Source organism: Prionailurus viverrinus, chromosome B3, assembly GCF_022837055.1.
Source record: "Prionailurus viverrinus isolate Anna chromosome B3, UM_Priviv_1.0, whole genome shotgun sequence".
NCBI classification, from domain to species: Eukaryota; Metazoa; Chordata; class Mammalia; order Carnivora; family Felidae; genus Prionailurus; species Prionailurus viverrinus.
This window is the reverse complement of record NC_062566.1, coordinates 55,305,680-55,319,188: the sequence shown is the minus strand read 5'-3', so window position 1 is coordinate 55,319,188 and position 13,509 is coordinate 55,305,680. Positions and strand designations below refer to the sequence as shown.

The 13,509-nt window shown below is 38.5% G+C and overlaps 1 protein-coding gene across 5 annotated transcripts in view; it reads right to left on the bottom strand.

Moving 5' to 3' along the window:
* TP53BP1 (tumor protein p53 binding protein 1) overlaps positions 1-13,214 on the bottom strand; it is a 93,329-nt gene extending 80,115 nt beyond the window's left edge. The window contains exon 1 of one of the 5 annotated variants that reach the window (XR_007152744.1): positions 12,999-13,214. The gene's annotated coding sequence lies outside the window, so the exon portion shown is untranslated. The remainder of the gene's footprint in view (positions 1-12,998) is intronic. The other 4 variants (XM_047861204.1, XM_047861201.1, XM_047861199.1 and 1 more) reach the window with 4 other exon arrangements.
* Between the last annotated feature and the right edge of the window lie 295 nt (positions 13,215-13,509).

Sequence of the window (13,509 nt, the reverse complement as noted above, 5' to 3'; positions counted from 1 at the left end):
TTTTTTAATCTCATCCGGCCTCATTGCTATAAATGTCTATATGTTAATGACTCCCAACTTTATATCTCCAGCCCAGACCTCTGTTCCAAATCCAAAACTTGTGTATCTAACTGCCTATTCAGTATCTCTGTTTGGATGTTCAACTGACACCTCAAATTCAATATGCTTAAAATTTAACTCATCTTTTCTACAAAACCTGCTCCACTTGCAGCCTTCCCCATCTCAGGTGATGAAAACTTCATCCTTCCTGTTGATTATAACAAAAAGCTTGGAGACACTCTTTTCTTATTTTAGTGGAAAAGGAAAAAAAATAACCCATGTACTTATCAGTAAAATTCAACAATTATCAACAAATATTCAAACTTGTTCCATTGATATTCCCACTCCTTTCCCAACTGATTATTTCTAAGCAAATCCCAGACATCATATAATTTCACCCATAAATACTTGTATTTGTGTCTAAAATATAGAGAATCTTTTGAAAACATCAACACATACAGGGGCATCTGGGTGGCTTAGTCAGTTAAGTGTCTGCCTTCAGCTCAGGTCATGATTTCATGGTTCGGTTTGTGGGCTCAAGCCCCACATGGGGCTCTGCACTGACAGTGCGGAGCCTACTTCCAATCCTTTGTCTCCCTCTCTCTCTGCCCCTCCCCCATGCTCTCTCTCAAAAAAAAAAAAAAAACAAATAAAACATTTTTTAAAAGTTTAAAAAATAAAAAAAATCAACACATACAAAGAAAATTGACAGCAATTTCTTAATGCAATCAAATATGTAGTGTTCAAATTTCTCAATTGTCCCCCTATCTCTCTCTCTCTCTCTCTCTCTTTTTTTTTTTTTACAATTCCAAAACATGGTTTACACACTGCCTTTGGATGATCCTTTTCTTAGCTATCTTTTAATCTGTAAGTTCTCTTTCATTTTTATTTCCTGCAATTTATAAATTTGTTGATGAAACTAGGTCATTTGTTCTATAAAATTTCCAGAACTGTGTGGATTTTTTTTATTGCATCCCTGCGGTATCATCTGACATATTTGTCCCTTCTTATTTTCTATAAATGGGCAATTAGATATATTTGTTATGATTTATGTTTCGTTTTTTCTTTTTGGCAAGAATACTTCATAAGTGGTATTATTTACTTCCTATTGCATCTTATCAGGAGACATATAACATCTGGTTGAATGTATTTTTGTTTTGTTACAATTGATAAATAGGTCCAAATGTTACTATCTTTTTACTTGATAGTTTAGTAGTCATTGGTAATCATTACCTAGCTGCATTATTTCACTAAAAGCTGCAAAATAGTGATATTCTATAATTTTTTTTAATGTTTATTTATTTTTGAGACAGAGACAGAGCACGAATAGGGGAGGGGCAGAGAGAGGGAGACACAGAATCTGAAGCAGGCTCCAGGCTCTGAGCCGTCAGCACAGAGCCCAACATGGGGCTTGAACTACGGACCATGAGATCATGACCTGAGCCGAGGTCAGATGCTTAACCAACTGAGCCACCCAGGAACCCCAAAATAGTGATATTCTAATTTTAACATACTGTATTTATTTATTAGCTGGAATTCTTTCATAAATAAGAACTTTTTCTTCATCAAATATTTACCTAAGGAAAGGCAGAATTAACCCATGATTCTTTCTTTTGACTTGCTAGTTTTCAAAACAATGATTTAAGGTTCTCCATATAATAGAGAATATTTCTCCAAATGATGAGGCTCTTTAGCATACTCCAAAAATGACGAAGGAAATTTTTGTTTTTAGTATCACTATGAACTCATGGATTTTTAACACCTGGTATATTCAATCAATTGCAATTATTGTTCACTTTGAAATGCATATTGTTAGATCTTAGGACTGTTGGACATCACTTCCTTCAAATTAGCTCCAGAGTCCTTTTGACATGATTGCAGGGGTCTTTGATAGCTTCCTTCCTTTCTGTTATAATAAGGTGTTCCAGGTTCATCCTGTTCATTTCCTGCCCCAGATCTGGAATCAGCTGTTTCCCTAAGAAGCCTTGGTTCATTTTAGTAGTAAATGGCACTTAGAGACTGTAATGTGGATGGCTGGAAAGCTTATTGCTAACATTGGATTGGTCATTGTTTTTGCTTTTTCCAATTAAGTTTAGGATTTCAGGGATTTTACCCAAGTTTCTTGAGTTTATATTGTATCTCTCTTATGATCAACATCTTTGTTGTTGATAACATTAACATAATTTGCTTTATTCTATTTTCTATGTATATATACAATCATTTCACACACAAAAAATACCACTATTGTATATAATACAATGGAGTATTACTCAGCAATCAAAAAGAATGAAATCTTGCCATTTGCAACTACGTGGATGGAACTGTAGGGTATTATGCTAAGTGAAATTAGTCAGTCAGAGAAAGACAAAAATCATATGACTTCACTCATATGAGGACTTTAATAGACAAAACAGATGAACATAAGGGAAGGGAAACAAAAATAATATAAAAACAGGGGCACCTGGGTGGCTCAGTCGGTTGGGCAGCCGACTTCAGCTCAGGTCATGATCTCGCGGTCCGTGAGTTCAAGCCCCACGTCGGGCTCTGTGCTGACAGCTCAGAGCCTGGAGCCTGTTTCAGATTCTGTGTCTCCCTCTCTCTGACCCTCCCCCTGTTCATGCTCTGTCTCTCCCTCTCTCAAAAATAAATAAAACGTTAAAAAAAATAAAAAAATATATAAAAACAGGGAGGGGGACAAGACAGAAGAGACTCATAAATATGTAGAACAAACAGAGGGTTACTGAAGGGGTGGGGGGGATGGGCTAAATGGGTAAGGGGCATTAAGGAATCTACTCCTGAAACCATTGTTGCACTATACGCTAAGTTGGATGTAAATTTTACAAAATTAAATTTAAAAAAATTAAAAAAAGAAAAAAATACCACTATTACTATTAATGAGATGACTAGCAAAAACTGTTTAACATTTCTTTGCAGTTGCTTTTTTCCTTAGGGTACATCTCATTAAAAATGTACAATTAAGACCTATGCTACAACATGGACAAATCTTGAAGACATTTTGTTAAGTGAAATAAGTCAACCATAAAAAGACAAATATTGTATGATTCCACTTATATGAGCTAATTAAGAGTAGTCAAAATCATAGAGGCAGAAAGTAGAATGGTGGTTGCCACAATCTGGGGGGAAGAGGAATGGGGAGTTATTGTTTAATCGGTATAGAGTTTTTGTTTTACAAGATAAAAAGAAGTATAGAGATGGATGATGGTGATGGTTCCACCACATTATAAATGTATTTAATATTACTGAACCATATACTTAAAATTGGCTATAATTGTAAGTTTTATGTGTATTTTACAATAAAATTTTTTTTGAAAAAAGTACTCTTAAATTATTGTATTTTAGAGTCATTTGAAATAATTCTACCAATTTAATACAGAGAGGTTAATTTATTTCATTTTTTAATTTTTAGTGACTATTTTTATATTTTTGTTAGGATAACATTTAAATACAATGAAATGTATTTAAGCTCTTAAATTTAAATAACATTTAAATTTAAATAACATTTAAATACAATGAAATGTATACAGCTCTTAGTTGTATAATGTCATGAGTTTTGACAAATGTATACATCTCTGAAACTTACATACCAATCAAGAAATAAAACATTTTCTTGGGGTGTCTTGGTGGCTCAGTTGGTTAAGCGTCCGACTTTTGGTTGATCTCAAGGTTTACTGAATTCGAGCCGCACCAGAATCAGCCTCCTTGAGGAATCTGCTTGGGATTCTCTCTCCCTCTCACTCTCTGCTCATCCCCCACTCATTCTCTCTCTCTCTCTCTCAAAATAAATAAACAGCAAAAAAAAAATTTTTTTTTCTTCACTCCAGAGAATTTTTCATGGCAACCATATTCTAATTTCTACCATCATAGATTTTTTTTCCTGTTCAACAATATTAATGTAAGTGGTATCATTTAGTATGTAGTCTTTTATATTCAGCTTCTTTTAGTCAACAGTAACACTTTTGAGATTCACCCATGTCGCATGCACCAGTAGTTCATTCTTTTTTTATTGCTCAGTAGTATTCTATTGTGTATATGTTCCACATTTTGTTTATCAGTTCTCCTAATGATGAATATTTGGGTTATGTTAAGACCAGTATAAATAAAGCAGTTATAAACATTCATAGATAGGTATTTTGTGAGCATATGTTTTCATTTCTCTTGCATAAAATATCTAAGGGTGGAACAGCTGGGTCATAGGATAGGTATTTGCTTAACTTTGTAAGAAACTGCCAAACAGTTTTCCAAAATAGTTGTATAATTTTATACGCCCACTAACAAACGTATGAGAGTTTCAGGTGCTGCACATCTCGCTAACATTTGGTATTTTCATTGTAAAGGAGTGTTTCATTGTGTTTTTAAAGTAAACTTTATATATAATTTATGTACAATAAAATGTGCCTACTTTAAATGTAGCATTTGATGAGTTCAACAAGTGTGTGTGTATGTGTGTGTGTGTAGCCACCATCACAATCACATAGAGAACATTTTCACCACTCCAAAGTTCCCTTGCAATCAGTTCTCACACCCTCCCCAACCCCAAGCAACCACTTGCTTTCTATCACTATAGTTTAGTTTTATGCATTCAGGAATTTCATGTAAATTTATCCATGCAGTAACTACCAGTGGTGACCATGAAAATGCACCACTGAAATCTGGTTTCAAGGAGCATAACTGACTGATGACACTACCTGCTGCCGCTCTGGATCTATCACCACATTTGGACCAAAGCCACACTTTCCACAGACTGATGCCAGCCAATGAGAGAACACAGCAGGGCTACAAAAACAGGCCTAATGCTGTGATATACACAATGCCTCCAACAGGTGCCTTTGAAGACTTTTTTTTTTTTTTTTTAAAGACTCTTTTTTTTTTTTTTAATTTTTTTAACGTTTATTTATTTTTTTGAGACAGAGAGAGACAGAGCATGAACGGGGGAGGGTCAGAGAGAGGGAGACACAGAATGTGAAGCAGGCTTCAGGCTCTGAGCTGTCAGCACAGAGCCCGACGCGGGGCTCGAACTCACGGACGGTGAGATCATGACCTGAGCCGAAGTCGGCTGCTTAACCGACCGAGCCACCCAGGCGCCCCTGAAGACTTTTTTTTAAGATAAAAAAATTACTGAAAACTTTTTTCCTGCCAGGATCTATTCTTCAGGCCCATTTTAATACTCATTAGGTCTTAGGTTAATGGGTACATTAAACTAATAGATTTGCTCACAATTTTTAAGGTAAAATGGGTATGTATATTGGTTTTAGGTGTATAATTTGAATAATTTGATATTTGTATACATCACAAAGTGATAACCACAATAAGCTTAGTTACCTTCGATCACCATTCAATTGACCCCCTTCACCCATTTTGCCCACCCCTCTGACTTAAAGGTTTTTCATCAGCCTCACCAAACCTTCTTGGAATTATGCTGTAGGACAAAGCTCTTCCATTCAAAGATTTATTCCTTTCTTCTCTCCTTCCACAGATGTCAGACCTGTATCTTGATCTGAAGGCTCTCTTTGCTTTCCCCTAGTCCCTCCCTGTGGTGGTTTAAAATAAATCCACTAATTCATTGACACTCCCTTCAAAAGTAGAGCTAATTTCCCTCCTTGCGAGAGGGAAGTCACTAGACTTAGTGATGTGCTTCTAATAAATAGAAGAAGATAGAAATAATGGTGTGTAACTTCCACACTATGTCATAAAAAGGCATTGTGGCTCCCTCCTTCTTCTCTCTTGGCTCACATGCTCTGAGAGAAGCCAGCTGCCATGTTATGAGGGTACTCAAGTAGACCTATGGAGGGGCCTACATGGTGAGGAACTGAGGCTTCCTGCTAATAATAGCCATGTGAGTGATCCACATTGGAAGCAGATATCCAGCCTCAGTCAAGCCTTCAGATTACTGTAAACTCAATCAACAACTTGACTACAACCTTATGAGAAACCCTAAGCCAAAACAACTCAACTCGTTTGCTCCTGAGTTTCATATCCTTGAAAACCATGTGAGATCGGAGTGCGTGGGTGGCTCAGTCAGTTAAGCATCCCACTCTTGATTTTGGCTCAGGTCATGATCTTGGGGTTCATGGGACTGAGCCCTGCATTGGGCCACAGACACAGCAAGGAATCTGCTTGGGATTTTCTTTCTCCCTCTCTCTCTCTGCCACTCCCCAGTCACACACACTCTCTCTCAAAATAAAAAATGTTAAAAAAAAAACCACTATAAGATATAAATATTTGCTATTTTAAGCTTTCAAGTTTGGGGTTAATTTGTTTCAAATTGATAACCAATATACTTCCCCAACAAATCTCTTTGCACATCTAATTATGTGTTTGTATTAGTTCCCCAGGAAACCAACTAACATAATATTCTTTTATGTTTTGTTTCTTTTGTTCAGCATGATGTTTTTTATTTTCATCTATGTTGCATAAATTTGTAGTTTCTTTTTATCACTGAGCAGTAGTATATTGCATGAAGATATCACAATTTGTTTATCCATTCTCCTATTGATGGACATTTGGGTTGTTTCCAGTTTGGGGCTATTATGAATAAAGTTTCCATGAACAGACCCCACAAGTCTTTTTGTGGACATATGTGTTTTTATTGAGAAAATGTCCAGGAGTGGAACCACTAGGTCACAGGATAGGTGTTTGCTTAATTTTACAAGAAACTTACAAATACTCTTCTAAAGTGATTATAACATTTTATACAAGTATTAGCAGTAAATGAGAGTTCTATTTGTTCCACAATCTTGCTAACATTTGGTATTATTGCTCTTTTAACTTTTGCTATTTTGTGGATATTAAGTGATAGTGCACTGTGGTTTTAATGTGCATTCTCTAGACTAATGATGAATGCTTTTTCCTGTACTTACTAGCCATTTGTACATCTTGTGGCAATCCACTTAAATTGTTCACTTTATAATTGGGTTGTCTTTTTTTATTCATTTGTAGATTTAAAAAATATACTCTGATTCAAGTTATTTGTCAGATTAGCCATTTTGACTTAATTTTTATTTATACGTATGTAAAACATTTATATAATTCCAAAGTCAAATTTACAAAATAAGTTAAATTTTTAAAAGTCTACTTCCCATCCCTGGCTGCCTCACAATTACTTCTTCTCTCCTCCAGTGGGTAACTTTTTTTCTTTTTAAGTTTTTGGTTTATCTTTGGAGTCATTATCTATTCTCTTTCTCTTTCATTCTTCATTTGATCAGACAGAAAATCAGGTTGGCTCTACCTTTAAAATACTGTGTATCTAGAATTCCACTGATTGTCACTATCTCCACTGACATCAGTCTAATCTGAGTTACATCATTGCTCACCCAGATTACTGCAAGATCCCTGACTGGCTTCCCCCTTCACTCCTTATATCCTCCATGATCCATTCTCAACAGTGACCAAAGTGATCCTGTAAAAATCTAAATCAAACCACATCACCTCTCTGTTCAAAAGCTTGCATATGTTCCCCATTTCACTCAGAATAAAAACCAAACTCCAACATGCCTACAATCTCCTGTGTGATCTGGTCTCTAGTATCTCCCTGATCTCATCTCCTATTCTTTCTCTCACTCCTCCACTCCAGCCACAATGGGCTCCAGCTAGTCTTTGGATGTACCAGGCATTAGCTACCTTAGGAACTCTGCACTGGCCATCCTCTCTTTCTACGAGACTCTTCTGCCAGATACCCAAGTGGCTATCTCCCTCACTTCCTTCAAGTCTGCTCAGGTCTCATATTCTCTCTAAGGCCTACCCTGACCAGCCCATTCAAACCTGCAACCTTTCGGGGTGCCTGGGTGGCTCAGTTGGGTTAAGTGTCCGACTTCAGCTCAGGTCATGGTCTCGTGGTCTGTGAGTTTGAGCACCATGTCTAGCTCTGAGCTGATAACTCAGAGCCTGGAACTTGCTTTGGATTCTGTGTCTCCCTCTCTCTCTGCCCCTCCCCACTCACACTCTGTCTCTCCCCCTCTCTCAAAAATAAACATTACAATAATAAAAAATAAAACAGCAACCTTTGCTGTCCCTCCCCTCTTCTTCCCCAACACCAGAGCACCCACCAGTGTTCTCAGTCACCCTTACCCTATCTTCTTTTTTGCCACAGCACTTACCACTTTCTCACATACTATATGTTGCCTCTTTATTATTTATCTGTCTCCTCCACTAGAATGTAAGCTCCACAAAAGCAGGAATCTTTGTGTACTGGGTGTGCTGGCACACAGTAAGTGCTCAATAAATATTATTAAATGAATAAGTAAATGAAATCTGGACATTGTTGTAAGCATATTTAAGAGATTGTCCCATTTAATTTTCAAAATAACACTACAAGGTGGGATGCAATTATTACAAATTTATAGAAAAGGAAACTAAAGCACAGAGAGGATAAGTACCTTGTACAGTTGGCAAGTGGGGAAGTCAGTTTCATAGAAGCAGCTGTGTTTGAGTTGGGTCATAATCCTTAAATCCTTTGTGGAATGAAATGGAACCTTATTTCACAAACAAAATAACTCAAAAGGGTAAAGTAAATAAATTCCTAAATGAGAATTAAGGTGAACAAAGCATCTAAGGAAAAAGAGACAGCCTGAACAGAAAGTATAAGAATGACTGAGGGAGTGGTGCCTGGGTGGCTCAGATGGTTGAGGGTCCAGCTCTTGATTTCAGCTCAGGTCATGATCCCAGGGTCATGGAATCAAGCCCCATGTCAGGCTCCATGCTGAATTGGAACCTGCTTAAGACTCTCTCTCTCTCTTCTCCTTTCCTCCACTCATACTCTCTCTCTCTCTCTCTCTCTCTCTCTCTCTCTCTCTCTCTCTCTCTCTAAATAGATATATACTAAAAAAAAAAAAAAAAAAAGAATGACTGAGGGAAAGGCAAGTGGCTCAGATTGACTGAATAAGGGTTAATGTAAAGTATTCGCAGGAAGTAATGTTAGAAAGGGAAGTTAGGGCATATTATGAAGGATCTTCAGGAAAGTATTAAGAAGGGGGCACCTGGGTGGTTTGGTCTGTTAAGTGTGCAACTTCAGCTCAGGTCATGTTCTCATGGTTCATGAGTTCAAGCCCTGCTTCGGACTCTGTGCTGACAGCTCTGAGCCTGGAGCCTGCTTCAGATTCTGTGCCTCGTCCGCTTATATTCTGTCTCTTTCTCTCTCTCAAAAATAAATAAACATTAAAAATTGTCTTTAAAAAAGAAAGAACTAAGAAGGAAGGGGAAAGGTATTTGTGACTTTGTGATAGTGTAAAGGGAACAATGTTTCTTTAACCCAAGCATTCCTTCCTGAAAAATAACTCTATTCTACAAATACCTTTAAAAAATGATGTAAAATTTGATTCACACAAAGGCATGGCCTCAAAACTAAGTTTACACACCTAGATTTAGACTACCTTTACCACTATCATCTTCACCACCACAAGAAAATCCTCAGAGGTCCCTGCAGTAAGAGGTAGCTTTGCTCAGAAGGCTTAGGCCACAGCCAAACACTAACTTCCATCTCACAGGCTAATAGAATGGATAAGGGTAAATAGTATCTATAAATGTTTTTCACTTTTGGGACTTACTTTCTTTAAAAATTTTTTTGATGTTTATTTTTTTTTTCTGAGATAGAGAGACAGAGCAGGAATGGGGGAGGAGACAGAGAGAGGGGGAGACACAGAATCTGAAGCACGTTCCAGGCTTCCAGCTGTCAGCACAGAGCCCCACGTGGGGCTCAAACCCATGAACCATGAGATCATGACATGAGCTGGAGTCTGATGATTGACTGAACCATCCAGGCACCCCTTGGGAATTACTTTCTTAAATAAAAGAATGTGGGGAGTGAGGAAGGAAAAGGGGTAAATGTCTTTATTGTCCTTTTGCAATGCTCTGCAGGGAGAGGGTAAACCCAGTGTCTGTGCTTTTCCCGTTACTTAATGTGAACAAATACTTAGGAAAATTATCCAACAAATAATTACTGTGGGCCTCCTCTGTGTGCCAGACATAGCAACAAATGCAGATTTCTCCCCTACCTAGACCTTTTTTAGAGATTATTTTACTCAATGCCTCTGCAGATAAACCAGCTGTTCATGCTAAGAGGTGACCCTATGGCTGCCAGTATGCATTATGATCATAGTATTTTCCCCAAAAGCCAAGGATAAACCTCTGACACAGCAATCCTGTAATCAAACACGACTCTCTCTGTGTAAAGAATGCTTTATAGGCAGAACTGAGGGCAGTATGGGAATCTGAGCTGCATGCAGTTCCTTTTGGATATTTTAGTTGATAAGACCATGCAATCCAGCAGAACAAGCTGGAATGCTGCCAAATGAGCTCAGATCTAGGGCGCCTGGGTGGCTCAGTTGGTTAAGCATCCAACTCTTGGTTTCAGGTCAGGTCATGATCTCACGGTTTGTGGTATCAAGCCTCACATCAGGCTCTTTGCTTATAGCATGGAGCTTGCTTGGGATTCTCTCTCTCCCTCTCTCTCTGTCCCTGTCCTGCTCTCTCTCTCTCAAAAATAAATAAACTTTAAAGAAATAAAATAAACTTGGGGCACCTGGATGGCTCAGTTGGTTAAGCGTCTGACTTTGGCTCAGGTCATGATCTCGCAGTTGGTGAGTTCGAGCCCCACGTCGGGCTCTATGCTGACAGCTCAGAGCCTGGAGCCTGCTTCAGATTCTGTGTCTCCCTCTCTTTCTGCCCCTCCCCTGCTCATGGTCTGTCTCTCTCTGTTTCTCAACAATAAATAAATTTAAAAAACAAAATTTTTTAAAGAAATAATAAAAAATGAGTTTGTTCACATCCTCAGAAAAACTAATGACATTCATCAGGTCAGAAGTAAGGGAGGAGTTATTGCCTTTTTTTTATGAATTATTAGAGCTGGCTTAATTCCTGTAGACATCCCTAAGCATTGAAAAACTTTATGGTGCCCTCCTCTCCCATATATACATAATTCAAGATGAGAACAATTAATTCTAATAAAATTCTGCTTTTCTTGTGAGGACAACTAAAATTTTAAATTTAATTCAAATTTAAATGCCAAATATAAAATTATTTCCAGAAAAAATTTAGAGATGCCCCTCCTACCTTGTTAAATATGTGCATAACTTACCTATTTGCTAATTTATCACTATATATTATGAACTGGCAAAGGTCTGAGAATCCTTTCACTGGCTTACACTTAACCAAGGCTACAATTACCTTTCATAGTATTTGAGATTTAAACTGTTTTCTGCCTTGTGCCCACTGAAGTGCACATCCAAGGGAAGAGCCTATAATAGCGTCTTCCTTTTGCATCTCCTCTAACCTTGCCTTCAGTGGTAAATCCCTAGTGACCCCTTCTACAATTCAAGGGTCCTTCATCACAAATAGTTTGAAAAGCATTGGTTGTAAGCACTGTATCTGCCAATGCTGCATGACAGGGGTGTGGAAGAAACAAGGAGTTCCCAAAAGATCATATGTGGTCATTCCAGTGGTCAATAGTTAAATGAAACACTGCAGTGGGCTCTAAACCACCACACACTACTGCATGTGCCTCATAATCATGTGTATCAGAGGTGCCCAATAATCCCTTTGGACAGGTCTTTCTTTGAAGGACATCTTTTTACTACTAGGTTCCTGCCATGGCACACTCTTCCTAAACACAAAATAGGTTTTTATATACTTTGCAAATCATGTATGTATTTCTTTAATATTTTTAATCAGCTTTCCATGCCTCACGTACATGCATCAGTGTTTTCTGTATTCAGTTTTAAAATTCTGGAACCTAGATGTTAATGCTAAACTCCATAATTTTCTTTATGCAGCATTTTGCACATTGTGCTGTTTGCCATTTGATACTTGAAAATATTTTCTGATAATATGACGACGATACTGGGATCATCACCTAATGTTTGGGATACTGTTAACCCAGGAAAGAGTGGGGTCTTTAAGAGATACCGGGAGTCAATCTTTCTCTGACATTTTCTGCCTTTTAAAGAACAGCCCGCTGAATGCTCATCCAGCTTATATGTGCAATTGTAGTATTATCATAGTCTGCCATTGTAGCTGTAATTAACAAAACCTAATTCTAGCACAGTCTGAGATCACAGACCTGAGTTTGTGCTCTTACCATCTGATGAGTGTGTGGTCCTTCCCTATACCATTCAGATCTATTGTCTAACCTCTTTGTCAGACCTGATGAAAGCAGAGTATGTGGTTAACTGCTGCTGACCCTTATACTGAAGCCCTGTGCTAGTTAAAGGCCTCATCTCTACAGTTGCTATGGAAACTGTCCCCTTCTCCCTACAGCCTATTCTGGCTTTCTGCCTCCACGTGGCACTCTTGTCTGATTGCAGAAGAGGAGGCCTGCACATCTCTCCAAGCTTTGCCAGACTCAGATTTGCAAATGGCGGGGCAGAGATGTAGCAGAATATTGTTTTAGTGGCATGTAGGGTGAGGCACCACCACCATCTGATATTTCTCCTTCACTGCTACAAAAAGGATTTTCAGGGCCATGTCCATTCTTTTAAACTGAGATATAACTGACATATGATATTACATTAATTTCGGGTAGGACCATATCCAAATTGACTGCAGAGCGGACTGGCTATTTTACTATCACACATGCTCCACGATAAGGACTAGGACTGCAGTGAGGCACTTAATATGCAGGCCCTGTCCAATCCTCCTCAGGGTCTCCAGAGAGGAGGTGGAACAGAGTCAGGAACTGTGCTCCTTTCTACCCTGTACCATCCTGAAAGTGTAAGGCAAATGAGACCAAAAGAAAACAACAACAACAACAACAACAACAACAACAACAACAACAACAAAAAACAGTGCTGCTAGAGCCCTATGATGAAAGACAGGTTCTCTATCAGATACATACATGTACAGAATGATTCAGAATCTCGGGTAAAAGAAGATGCCGGAGTACAGAATAGGTGATGGGGACACACTGAAGAACAGGGGAGAGTAGACTTAACAGCACACACCATACTTACAATAACGTTCTAGTCAGTCATAAAACAGTGCCAGCCTCTTCAGTCCTCTTTCGCATCCCCTGGTTTTTTGTTTTTTGTTTTTTGGACAGGTCATCATCTACTTCGGTTCAAACATCGCCCCTTCTGTTTTGGGAATTCCCCGGGGGAAATAATGCCACTGTCTCCCAAGGTTACCCAACTCACTGTGTCACATTACTTGTCGTTGGGAAGGTCTTTCCTGGGTTTTACTCGAATCCCCCTTGCTGCAGTCTGAGCTCATTGCACTGGAGTCCTGCACTCAGCAGAGATGGAGACTAGCCAACCACTATCTTCGGAATAACAACTCACCAGGGACTCTGGGCTGGAAGGTCATTCTGTCCCTCCAGTACTGCGCAGCCTTCCTGAGCATTCCCAGGGCCTGGGGCAATAAGGACAAGTAAACCGAGGATGGAATCTAGGACCCTGGCAGGCAGTGACAAAAAAAAAAAAAGAAAGAAAGAAAAAAAGAAAAGAAAAAAGAAAGAAAGAAAGA